Source organism: Neofelis nebulosa, chromosome 4 (assembly GCF_028018385.1).
Source record: "Neofelis nebulosa isolate mNeoNeb1 chromosome 4, mNeoNeb1.pri, whole genome shotgun sequence".
Classification (NCBI taxonomy): Eukaryota; Metazoa; Chordata; class Mammalia; order Carnivora; family Felidae; genus Neofelis; species Neofelis nebulosa.
The window spans coordinates 149218450-149230753 of NC_080785.1; the positions used below are offsets into that span (position 1 = coordinate 149218450).

The 12304-nt window shown below is 43.2% G+C and overlaps 1 long non-coding RNA gene across 1 annotated transcript; it reads right to left on the reverse strand.

The window, feature by feature from the left end:
- Window positions 1–1567: 1567 nt before the first annotated feature.
- Window positions 1568–4311, reverse strand: LOC131510080 (uncharacterized). The gene is made up of 2 exons (XR_009260893.1): window positions 3174–4311; window positions 1568–1901 (listed from the first exon to the last, which is right to left on the reverse strand). It is a non-coding gene; the product is annotated as an uncharacterized LOC131510080 (long non-coding RNA).
- Between the last annotated feature and the right edge of the window lie 7993 nt (window positions 4312–12304).

A 12304-nucleotide genomic window follows, 5' to 3' on the forward strand; every position in this document is an offset into this window, starting at 1 on the left:
AGCTCCGATGTGGGGATGGATAGGGTCCTGAGGCCAGAAGGAGTGGCGTTTTCTTTTTCTTTAAGTTTTTAAATTTTATTTATTTTGAGAGAGAGAGAGCATGAGCGGGCAGAGGCAGAGAGAGAGGGAGAACCACCCGGGGTTCAAACTCAGGAACTCAGATCATGACCTGAGCTGAAATCAAGAGTCGATGCTTAACTGACTGAGCTACCCAGGCACCCCAGCAGTGGAGCTTTCTTAGGTGAAAGCTGTGAAACACCATAGGCTATTTTTCTTGCAAGGAGGGGTGGGGGGTATAAATAACGCTCCCAGAAGCAGCACTGCTGTGACAGATCCGGGATTGCCAAAGCACTGCAGGTTGAATTGTCAGAAAGGATTTTTAAGCCTTTTGAAATAGTTCTGTTTGTTTAGAGGCAGAGGCCCTAGGCCTCTAGGCAATTCTTCCTGGATCTGAGCAGTCTAGGTTTATCTGGGAAGAACCCATCCCTTCCTTCCAGAACAAAAAGGCATTGTTTACCAACAATGGACTTTGTTAAATGTGAATGACTACCTACCCTTTGCCCTAGAAACTGGGCTGGAACTTTCCAGTCAGAAGCAGAGTATGAATCCAGACTCAAGGCTTATTGGCTGTGTGACTTTAGGAAAGTTATTTAACCTCTCAGTCTTCATCATTAAAATGGGGTTAAGAGCATTAAATAAACAATATGTTTCTAGTGCATGTAGAAAGGCTCAAAGTTGTGGCTGGGCCAGCTTTGTGGGTGTGGGACCTGTGTAGTCACACAGGGAACCAAGGTCAGAAGGGTCCTGCACTCGAAGATTGAATATTGTCAAATATTCTACCGTTGCTGTCTAGCATTTCTTAATGATTTTTTGAGGAGGGGCCCATATTTGTATTTTGTACTCGGCCCTGAAAATTATGTAGTCGATTCAGACCCCCTCTTTTCAGACCCCCTGGTCCTAGGGCTCAGGACCTCTCTGAGGAATTCCAGTAGGTGGTCACATGTTAGGAAGACCAGTGTCCAAACTGGGGGCGGGCCGGGGGGGGGGGGGGGAGCAGAGGTGGCACTGTGGTTCCTGGGCAGTACTGAGGCTGTAATGAGAACATCTGAACTCCCCCGCTATGACAGGCATGTCCTGGCCACTGGGCCCAGGAGAGCTCTTTAGGCAAGAGACCTAGAAACCCTCCCTCACTCAGTAGCTGAAGGCCACACTTGGGAGTCATCCACAGGCTGATCCCTTGGGGGAAACTGAACACTGCATGTAATTCAGGCATGGTACAAGCCACATGAATTATATGAAATCAGCCCCGGGTTCCTTGGAAAAGGAATGTTACCTCCATGCATGGCCATCATTATTTCCTATTGGTGGTATGTGAAATGAAGCATTCATTTAGCAAAAGCAGGCAATTTGTCAGGTGAGAAGTGTTCTATGTGAACTGAGTGTGACAGCTGAAATGTGCTGTACGGAGTTACCATGGGTTGCAATTGTGTTCCAACATTTTGCTTTTCTCTGTGGTGATTATGTTCACACACACACACACAGCCTTCCCAAAGAAGAGTCACACAACTGTAGTTATTGTGAGGGCTTGTTTAAGAAGTTGAGGGGGAGTAGAAAACACAACCCCAGAGTGTGCCACTTGGGCATGTAGATTGTTTTGAACTGAAGGAAATTAAGCTGACTCAGGAAAACCGCCCAAGGAATTCAGATAGAGGGCCTGTAACAGGAAGAGAGCTGTTACCAGAGATAACTGTTTACATCTGAAAGACTTATCTGTGGGGCGCCTGGGTGGCTTAGTCCCTTGCCCGTCCAACTCTTGATCCCAGCTGTCATGATCTCACAGTTCGTGGGGGTAAGCCCCCGTGTTGAGCCTCACGTTGACTGTGCAGACCCTGCTTGGGATTCTCTCTCTCCAAACAAACAAACAAACAAACAAACAAGATTTTTAAAAATGCTGTTTAAAAAAACAGAAAACTTATCTGCCTCGCGTGACAAACATTTGTTTACCAAACATTTGCTCTTCTCATCTTCTTATGAATTGTCTTTCTCCCCATTGAAGCCCTAGCCCCCCACCCTTTTCTCCATGGCTCAGCATATCGTATACAAACCTCAATTGCCAGGGCACCTGGCTGGCTCAGTCAGAAGAGCATATGACTCTTTTTTTTTTTTTTTTTAATGTTTATTTATTTATTTTGAGAGAGAGCTAGCAAGCTCCCATGTGAGTGGGGGAAGGGCAGAGAGAAAGGGACAGAGAGAATCCTAAGCAGGGATTCTGTGCTGTCAGCACCAAGCACGACTCAGGGCTTGATCTCACGGTTCATGTGATGATGACCTGAGCCGAAATCAAGAGTCAGACACTTAATCTACTGAGCCACCCAGATGCCCCAAGAGCATGACTCTTGATCTCAGGATGGTGAGTTTGATTCCCACATCGGGTGTAGAGATTACTTTAAATGAATAAATAAAAACTTAAAAACAAAACAAAAAAACCCCTCAGTTGCCTGACTGCCTGAAGGGGCCAAGGGAAGGCTACCCCAAAACGTGCCACTTTGGTATATTATTTTAAGTAAAATTTACTGAAGAAACAGCCTATGCAAGAAGGACACTCAGACCCTCCTCTGTCCCCCTGAAAGCGGAAAATAAATCTCCCAGGTGAAAGGTACCCTCCCTGTACCAGGAGCTAAAGAGACACCCTTCTCACCAGAGATGGGAAATTCAGAGCCCAGAAGGCTGTATAAATAACTCTTGTTACTTTTTACTAATTTATGACCCCAGCCCAAATTCTGTTTAGAATTTCTTACTAATTGAGGCTCCCAAAGTTAAGTTTTCTTTGTTCCGTCAATTCCTCACAGATTTATTGTCTCTTTGTCTAAAGAGTATGACAACTGCCTGCCTTCATCATTTCTTGAAGTCTCAATTCCATAACTGGACTTCTGTACATGCGTAATGAAACTCTGGTATTTTTTCCTGTTCGTTAATCTGTGTCAGGTCAATTTAATTCCTAGTCCAGTTGGAAGATGTTGAGAGTAGAGAAGAATTTTTTCTTCTCTTCAGTTGGTGTAGTTGGCAGGATACTTTAATTCACTGGACATCGCTCGCTCCAGACACTATAGCAGCTGAGAGATCCTGGACATCCAACATCCAACATCCAACTGGCAAAAGGTAAGATCTCTTACCATGTCAGCCTCCTGGAAGCTCTACAGAGTCCAATGGAGATAGAGTGGTGAGAATCTTTTTTTCTTCCTGTAAATTTAGATTAGCAGGAGAAAATATTGTGGAACTAGCTCCTTGGGCAACTCTCAAGCTGACCTCAGAGACTGTTGAGTTAAAGAGACTGGCCATCCATTTAAACAAACTTTGCTGTGGATCCTCTATGTAAAAACAGAATGAGGTTTTTCCTTTTGTTCTGTGTCCTAAGAGTTTGGCTTTGTGACCCATGAGAACATTTTTCTCTGATTTCTGCCTTCAGGAGGGTACACTTACTGAGGTCCACTTTGGTGGCCAGTCAAATAGAGACGCATAGTTACAATTTGCACTCTCTCTGGCCAGGCCAGCTTGCAGGGGCATTTGTCATAAAAGGTCCCAGCCCATAAGGGGCCTTTGTTGTCCAAGCTTCGTTGCTTGGCAGGGCTAGAAAAATCCCATCCCAGTAGCACCCACCCAGTGTCACAAATTAGAGGGTCTGTGACTAGAGGCATCTCACCATTTCATGAGAGACCAGAGACTTCCTTACCTCCTGTGCAACAGAGGTCTTTGTTCTTAGACTAATTTTGGGAGTGAACTTTTGGATCATGGGGGTTATATCATATATGCCCTCTCTGGACACCCCTTGTATCTTTGGTTAAACCATTAAAAGGCTTATTGGTTTGACTCCCTATTAATAGATCCTATTCATCAATGGCCAGACATTGACTATATTTGAAAAAATATAAATTGACTATATTTGAAAAAAAAAAATCCTGTATAAGGGACTCTCAGTTGTCTTATTGGAATAATAGCTAGGCTTAAGGACTGCCTTGACAAGATAAAAATTAGACCTAAGACAAATGACCACATCTAAACTACATTTCCTTTCTTAAAATCCAGATCTCAAATCTGCCTATTTTAACTTCCCTTCCCCTACAAGATTTGCAGAGAGCATTCCAGCTTCATCTCTAGGTTCAAAATATACAGGCTACTCTTGTAAATGCTGAAGGCCAAAAAGTGAATTTAGCAGAAGCAACTGGGACAGGCAGTAGGCTCACTTTGCTGTAATCAGGTCTGCCAGCTTCAGGCATTTCTATGCAATAACCTTCGCAGATGTATCCTAGACACCCCCCCCCCAACCATGCCCCCCACTTCAAAGAATTCATATCCCTTGAACAGCAGCGGATCTTTTGAATTATAAAGCCCTTTTTCCTCCACTTTCAAAAGATCCTACCAAATTTAGAGAAGAATTAGAAAAATTAATTGCTATTCACAACCCTACTCACAGAGACCTTGACTGGCTGCTAAGGGGAGTTCTTCTGACCCAAGATTAAACCGGTTATTAGATAGGCCAGACTAGCCCCTGAGAAAACCCCTTCCACAAAAGAAACAGGTGATCCACATTTCTCATAGGCCCTCCTATAAATGATCTGCAAAAGGCCAGTATTCAGAGTCGAATAGAAGCCTAGGTTAAACTGTGTACTCAGTACTCAGAAAGAAGGCTTTTGTTAAAATCCTTTATGCAAACTTTACAAAGGCATAAATCTTTTGATTCTCATTTTAGTTAAAAATCTCTGTGATATAAAGAAACAAATTTAGTTTAAAAGGTGGGCTAATCCCTTGATATTCAGGCTATAATCCAGTTCTTTGGGGAATTAAAAACGCCTTTGTTTTACAAATATATATATATATATATATATATATATATATATATATATAAAATGAGAAATTCAGCCTAGAAACAACTCACAGCCGACCTATCTTTACAAACCTCACCTATTTCTCTTAAAATGTTGATGGATATCATACTTTTTTTTAAGTAGGCTCTATACCCAACATAGGGTTTGAACAACCCTGAGATCAAGAGTCACATGCTCTGCCAGCTGAGCCAGCCAGGCACCCCTGTTTATGGATAAAAGATCAAGCTACTGGAACAAAATTGTCCTATACTTAGAAAAACAACAACAACAAACAAACTTGTGCTCTTTCTCTGCCCCTTAAAGTTATTAATCTTCTGTCCTTGAAATGACATAGCCCACAACTGCCTAAGAATAAAGGGAAAAAAGGAGGGTGGGAGTAGACCTTTTAAAATACAAGCTGCTAAAAGGGCTCTTTTAATGGCACCTCTGATATGCTCCAAATACCCACCTTAGAGAAAACATGGATACTTTCTCTGTAAATTTTCTACCCCCATCTTCTCTAGGACTTAAGAGCCATTCATTGAAATTCTTCGTTTTTTAAGTATATTTGTTTATTTTTGAGAGAGAGAGAAAGAGAATCCCAAGCAGGCTCCAGGCTAATAAACAGCATGACAAGGGGCTTGGCATGGGGCTCCATGTGGGGCTTGAACCCACCTACCATGACCTCATGACCTGAACTGAAATCAAAAGTCAGAGGCTTAACCGATGTAGCTACCCAGGCGCCCCTCCATAGGTCATTCTAACTCAGAAATTTATCTCCAAGAATTGGAATTCATAAGGAGCCCTCAGTTTTAGAAGCTATATTGTTTAGGAGAGGTTCCACTTTAAACTGTATAGCATGAAATTTAAAAATTTAATAAATGGGCCAATCTTAACCCTATTGTGGTATTAATTTCACAAAATGTAAGTGTATCAAGTCATCAGGTTATACATGTTACTTAATGTTATATGTTAGTTATATCTCAATACAGCTGGGGGGGGGCAACTTTCTAACTAGCTTAAACAATAAGGAATAATTGTTATTTCATGTAACAAGGGATTTCAAGGTAGGGCGCTGTAGAGTTGGTGTGCAGGTCACAAAGACCCTGGGTCAGTGTCCTAGAGCTGCTCTAACACTCACACAAAGTGGGTGGCCTAAAACAATAGGGTTTTATTGTCTCAGTTCTGGAGGCCAGTAGTCCAAAATCAATTTGTCACCAGGGTCATGTTTCTCTGAAACCTATAGGAGACACTCCCATCTCTACTTCCAACTTCACAGGGCCACCTTCTGTCTCTCCCCTCTTCTCTCTCTCTTTTTTAAGTTTATTTTGAGAGAGACAGAGAGTGCAGGCAGGGGAGGAGTGGGGTGCATACAGAGGATCCCAAGCAGACTCTGTGTTGACAGCGGAGAGCCTGATGTGGGGCTTGAACTCACACACCGTGAGATCACGACCCGAGCTGAAGTCAGATGCTTCACTGACTGAGCCACGCAGGAGCCCCTCTCCTCTTCTCATAAGGACACCAGTCATATTGGATTCAGGGCCCAGCCTACTCCAGTATGACTTCATCTTTACTAATTACATCTGCTGCAACCCTGTTTCCAAATTTGGTCACATTTTGGGGTGCTGGGGGTGGGGACTTCAATATATCTTTTGGGGGGGGGGACAAAATTCAATCCGTAACGGACCTTTTCCATCTTTCTGCTCTGCCATTCTCATCCTGCTGGCTTGCCTTTAGGCTGCTTTCCTCATGATCAGACTCGGCTACAGGCATCACATCCAGCACAACAGTGTCCAACGGATGAAGAGGGATCATTTCTTCCTTGTATTTCTTTTAGAAGCAAAGAAACTGTGAGGTGCCTGGGTGACTCAGTCGGTTAAACATTTGACTCTTGGTTTCAGCTTAGGTCATGATCTCACGGTTCGTGGGTTCAAGCCCCTCATCGGGCTCGGAGGCCTGCTTGAGATTCTCTCTCTGCCCCACTCCCTCTCCCCCCCATCCCACAAATGTGCACTCTCTCTCTCTCAAAATAAATAAGCATTTAAAAAATAGATAAGCATTTAAAAAAAAAAAGAGGCAAAGAAATCTTCCAAGACCCCTTTCCCAGCAGACTTCCTCTCATTTCTCATTAGCAAAAATACTATCACACTGACAAGCCTAATCCCATCACTGGAAGGGAAACAAGACCACCCATCATGATTGGTTTGGATCAAGGGTTCTCAAATTCCAGTATGTATCAGTATCACCTAGAGGGCTTGTTAAAACAAATTGCTGGGCTCCACCCCCAGAGCTTCTAGTTCAGTAGGTGTGGCACAAGATCTGAGAATTTGACTTTTTAAAAACTTTTATTATTTTTTAAAAAATTTAATGTTGGGGCACCTGGGTGGCTCAGTCGGTTGAGCACCCGACTTCGGCTCAGGTCATGGTCTCGCGGTTTGTGAGTTCGAGCCCCGTGTCAGGCTCTGTGGTGACAGCTCTGAGCCCGGAGCCTGCTTCGGATTCTGTGTCTCCCTCTCTCTCTGCCCCTCCCCTGCTCACGCTCTGTCTCTCGCTCTTTCAATAATAAATAAACGTTAAAATTTTTTTTAAATAAAAAAATATTTTAATGTTTTATTTATCCTTTATTTCTCTCTCAAGGATAAACGTTAAAAAAAATTTTAAATAAAAAATTTAATAAAAATTTTTTAATGTTTTATTTATCCTTGAGAGAGAGAGAGACAGAGCATAAGCGAGGGAGGGGCAGAGTGAGAGAGGGACACAGAATCCGAAGCAGGCTCTGGGCTCTGAGCTGTCACCACAGAGCCCGATGCGGGGCTCGAACTCACAAACCACGAGATCATGACCTGAGCTGAAGTCGGATGCTAAACCCACTGAGCCACCCCGGCGCCCCTTGATTTTTTTTAATGCTTACTTGTGAGAGGGAGCAAGTGGGGGAGGGGCAGAAAGAGGAAGAGAGAGAATCTGAAGCAGGCTCTGTGAGGTTAGCTCAGAGCCTGATGTGGGACTCTAGCTCACAAACTGTGACAGCATGACCTGAGCTGAAATCAAGAGTCGGATGCTTTACCGACTGAACCACCTGGGTGCCCCAAGAATTTGACTTTTTTTAAAATTTTTTTTAACGTTTTATTTATTTTTGAGACAGGGAGAGACAGAGCATGAACAGGGGAGGGTCAGAGAGAGGGAGACACAGAATCCGAAACAGGCTCCAGGCTCTGAGCTGTCAGCACAGAGCCCAACGTGGGGCTCGAACTCACGGATCGCGAGATCATGACCTGAGCCGAAGTCGGCCGCTTAACCGACTGAGCCACCCAGGCGCCCAAGAATTTGACTTTTTGACAAGTTCTCAGGCAAGGCTGATGGCTACTTGTCCTAAGACCACACTTTGAGAACCGGTGGTTTAGACTGAGGATTTATCTCAGAGGACTAGGGTCAACTCTTGGAAAAGGCATTGCTATCCAGAGGAGGGAGGAATACCTGAACAAAATCAAGATTCCATCAGAAAAGAGCCAAGAGGGTCACCTGGGTGGCTCAGTCGGTTGAGTGGCCGACTTCCGCTCAGGTCATGATCTCGCGCTCCGTGAGTTCGAGCCCCGTGAGTTCGAGCTGTGCTGACAGCTCAGAGCCTGGAGCCCGTTTCGGATTCTGTGTCTCCCTCTCTCTGACCCTCCCCTGTTCATGCTCTGTCTTTCCCTGTCTCAAAAAAAAAAAAAAAAGAAAGAAAAGAAAAAAGAAAAGAGCCAAGAGGAGGAAGCTATTGAGCAGGCAACCTTACAGCGGCCAAAGAACAGCTAGGAAGAGACAAGGAGTGTGTCCAGTCAGGTGAAAAGAGTCAGAACAGGAAGATGTCAATGGAGCCATGGAGAAGAGTTTAGGGAGTGGTCAACACCATTAATGTCACAGATAGGAACAGGAAGGTAAGCACTGAACAGTGACCATTGGATTGGACCACTAAAATATCTTTATTGATGTCAGCAAAAGCAATTTTATTTTGAAGACAACACGTAGGAACAGTTATACAAAATGCAAAATATTTACATATCATTATCTGCTACTGATGCCAAGTGGTAGCACTAATTTCTAGGGCTGGGATTGGTTTTTCTGGAATCTAGGTAACTAGGTGATTAATAAGAGACCATGGAGTTTGGATTTACTGCTAAACAATAAAATAAGTTTACTGAGACAGAACTCAGTATTCTGAGCTCAAGTTCAAACATAGCCACATCCTGAGTCCTAAGTTAGACGAAAGGTCATGATTGTGGGGAATGGTTTGCATATCCTCATCTATTTGCCTCATCTCTTTGTCCACACATCTGTCTCTGCATATGTTCAGATGTCTACTAATCCATCAACTCCCACCTACTCCTCTCTATGCACATTTATTGTCAAGCTTCACATATATACATAGGTATCTACAGACAAACCCAGGTTCTGCCACTTGCTACTGGAATACCTCTCTTGGCCTCCATTTTCACACCTATAAAGTATAGATAATTACATCTCTTATAGAGTTGTGAGGATTAGGTGAGAGATCACGTGTATAAATAAAACTGTATATGTATGCAAGGCAATTGGTATTATGGCTACACACCCTTTACTTTCTCCACATGTAGCATTGTCAGCTACGACTGATTTCCAAGTGTTGGATGGCTATGGTTTTTAAAATATATTTATACTGATTCCAACCATGTTACATTCTGGAAGAAGGAAAACTATGAAGGCTCTATAAAGATCAGGGTTTGCCAGGAGTTATGGTGGGGGTGGTAGGGATGAATTGGTGGAGCACAGAGGATTTTTAGGGCTGTGAAAATACTCTGTATGATATCATAATGATGGATACTTGTCATTATATGTTTGTCCAAACCCATACAATGTATAAAACCAAGAGTGAGCCCCAATGTAAATTATAGTTAGGGAGATTTTGATGTCAATATAGGTTCATCCTTCATAACAAATGTATCACTCTAGTGGGTGTTGTCGATAATGGGGGCTGCTATGAATGTGTGGGGACAGGGAGTATACCCGACATTTCTGTATCTTCCTCTTTTTTTTTTTTTTATAAGGGAAGAAAGGAAGGATAAGATTTCTTTTTTTTTTTTTTTTAATTTTTTTTAACGTTTATTTATTTTTGAGACAGAGAGAGACAGAGCATGAACGGGGGAGGGGCAGAGAGAGAGGGAGACACAGAACCAGAAGCAGGCTCCAGGCTCTGAGCCATCAGCCCAGAGCCCGATGCGGGGCTCAAACTCACGGACTGCGAGATCGTGACCTGAGCTGAAGTAGGATGCTCAACCGACTGAGCCACCCAGGTGCCCCTGTATCTTCCTCTTTTTAAAATTTTTTTTTCAACGTTTTTTATTTATTTTTGGGACAGAGAGAGACAAAGCATGAACGGGGGAGGGGCAGAGAGAGAGGGAGACACAGAATCCGAAACAGGCTCCAGGCTCCGAGCTGTCAGCACAGAGCCCGACGCGGGGCTCGAACTCACGGACCGCGAGATCGTGACCTGGCTGAAGTCGGCCGCTTAACCGACTGCACCACCCAGGCGCCCCTGTATCTTCCTCTTTTGATGTGAACTTACAACTGCTCTAAAAAAAATTAAGTGTTAGAAGAAAAAGAGAGAAAATGGAAAAAAGGTAAATGGGCCAAATATCTGAAATCCTTTGCCTAAATTCATCTATTCAATTAAAAATACAAATTGAGCCAGGGGTGCTGGGTGGCTCAGTCGGTTGAGTGTCTGACTCTTGATTTCAGCTCAGGTCATGATCTCAGGGTCATGGGATCAAGCCCCTTGTTAGATTCCGAGATGGGTGTGGAGCCTGCTTGGGATTCTCTCTCTCTTCTCGCTGGCCCTCTCCCCTGCTCACTCTCTCTCTCTCAAAAAAAAAAAAAAAAGAAAGAAAGAAAGAAAAAGAAAAAAGAAAAAAAAATTGAGTCAGACCCTGGCCGGACCTTAGATAAATTGGGAAGCAAAATTACTTCACAAACACATGATGGAATCATATGTAGCCACTCAAGATGTTCTGTACTCATTGACCTAGAAGATAGATGTTCATACTATTGGATGAAAAGAGTAGGTTATAAATATTAAATTATGAACCCATTAAAAATATATTTCAAGGAGAAATCTGAAAAGTTCTACATCAAAATGGTAAAATTTATGTCATGTATATTTTACCCTAATAAAAACCAATGTAACAGCAGTTACTTCTGGATGCTAGGTTTGTTTTTCTTGTTACTAATTTGTATTTTTTAGTGTCTCTGCAATGAATATGTATTTGCTTGTGTGAAAACTAAGTAAATAAATAAAATAATGATTTTAAGTTTATTTCTTTATTTTGAGGGAGGGGGAGAGGGAAAGAAAGGGGGAGGAGATCAAGGGGGGGGGGAGGGCAGAGAGAGAGGGAGATTCCCAAGCAGGTTCCGCAGAGCCTGACTTCACAAACCACAAGATCACGACCTGAGCCGAAGTCAAGAGTCGGATGCTTAATGGACTGAGCCACCCAGGTGTCCCGATTTCTTTTTTTTTAAGTAGGCTCCATGCCCAATGTGGGGCTTGAACTCACAACCCTGAGATTGAGTCACACGCTCTACTGACTGACCCAGCCAGGTGCCCCAAATGAAATAATGATTTAAAAGAAAAGGAAAAATAAAAAAATTAAGTCTGACGCTCTTCAAGAAGTTTGATGCACTTCTGACTGCAGCAGTCCCGTCTACCCATCCCCCACTGGAGCCAGCCTTTCTGGGTCACCTTTTAATGTCCAGCCTTTAAGGCACTGTTGGACTGGAAGCTAGGAGAGCCCCACTCTAACAGGGCAGGAAGCCAGACGAGGAATGTGAAACAGGCTGAACCATTTCAGGACACTCTTAAAATATGAAAAAATGACTTTTCCATCCCAAAAATAATTCAGGGAGTCAAGTCTTGGGAGGAAACTTCAGTCTTAACAGTGAAATCTGGGAAAGGTATAGGGAGTACAAAACTAGAAAAGATTTTCTTACAGCTGACAACATTCAGTTGTTTCTATCTCTGGTTGTTTTTGTTTTCCGTAGGTTAAAAGAATTCAAACAAATGGTATCTCACTTGGTGTATTCAACTTCCTGGAAGTTCCAGGACATGGCACCAAATCTGTCCTTATTGCCATTTAAGCATTCAAAGCAGACTCTACATCAGCCTTTCCAGCCTGTGAAATAAAGGAGGAATTGCTGGGAAGTGAGAGCTCCAGGGCACAGAGGACTTTTCTTCTATTGCTTCGCAGTTTGGAAAGTTGCCATCCATTCAGGTTTCACTCAGACAGGCTTCTGCCAGATCCCAGAACAAATTGTAGCCAGAAGTTCTGCTCTTTGTGTGAAGGCAATTGCAGCCCAGACTTAGCCAGGATCTTGCCCTCTCCCTTCAAAGAACAACTTCTTTTTATGTGTAGGGATCCTGGCTTTCCTTTTACCCA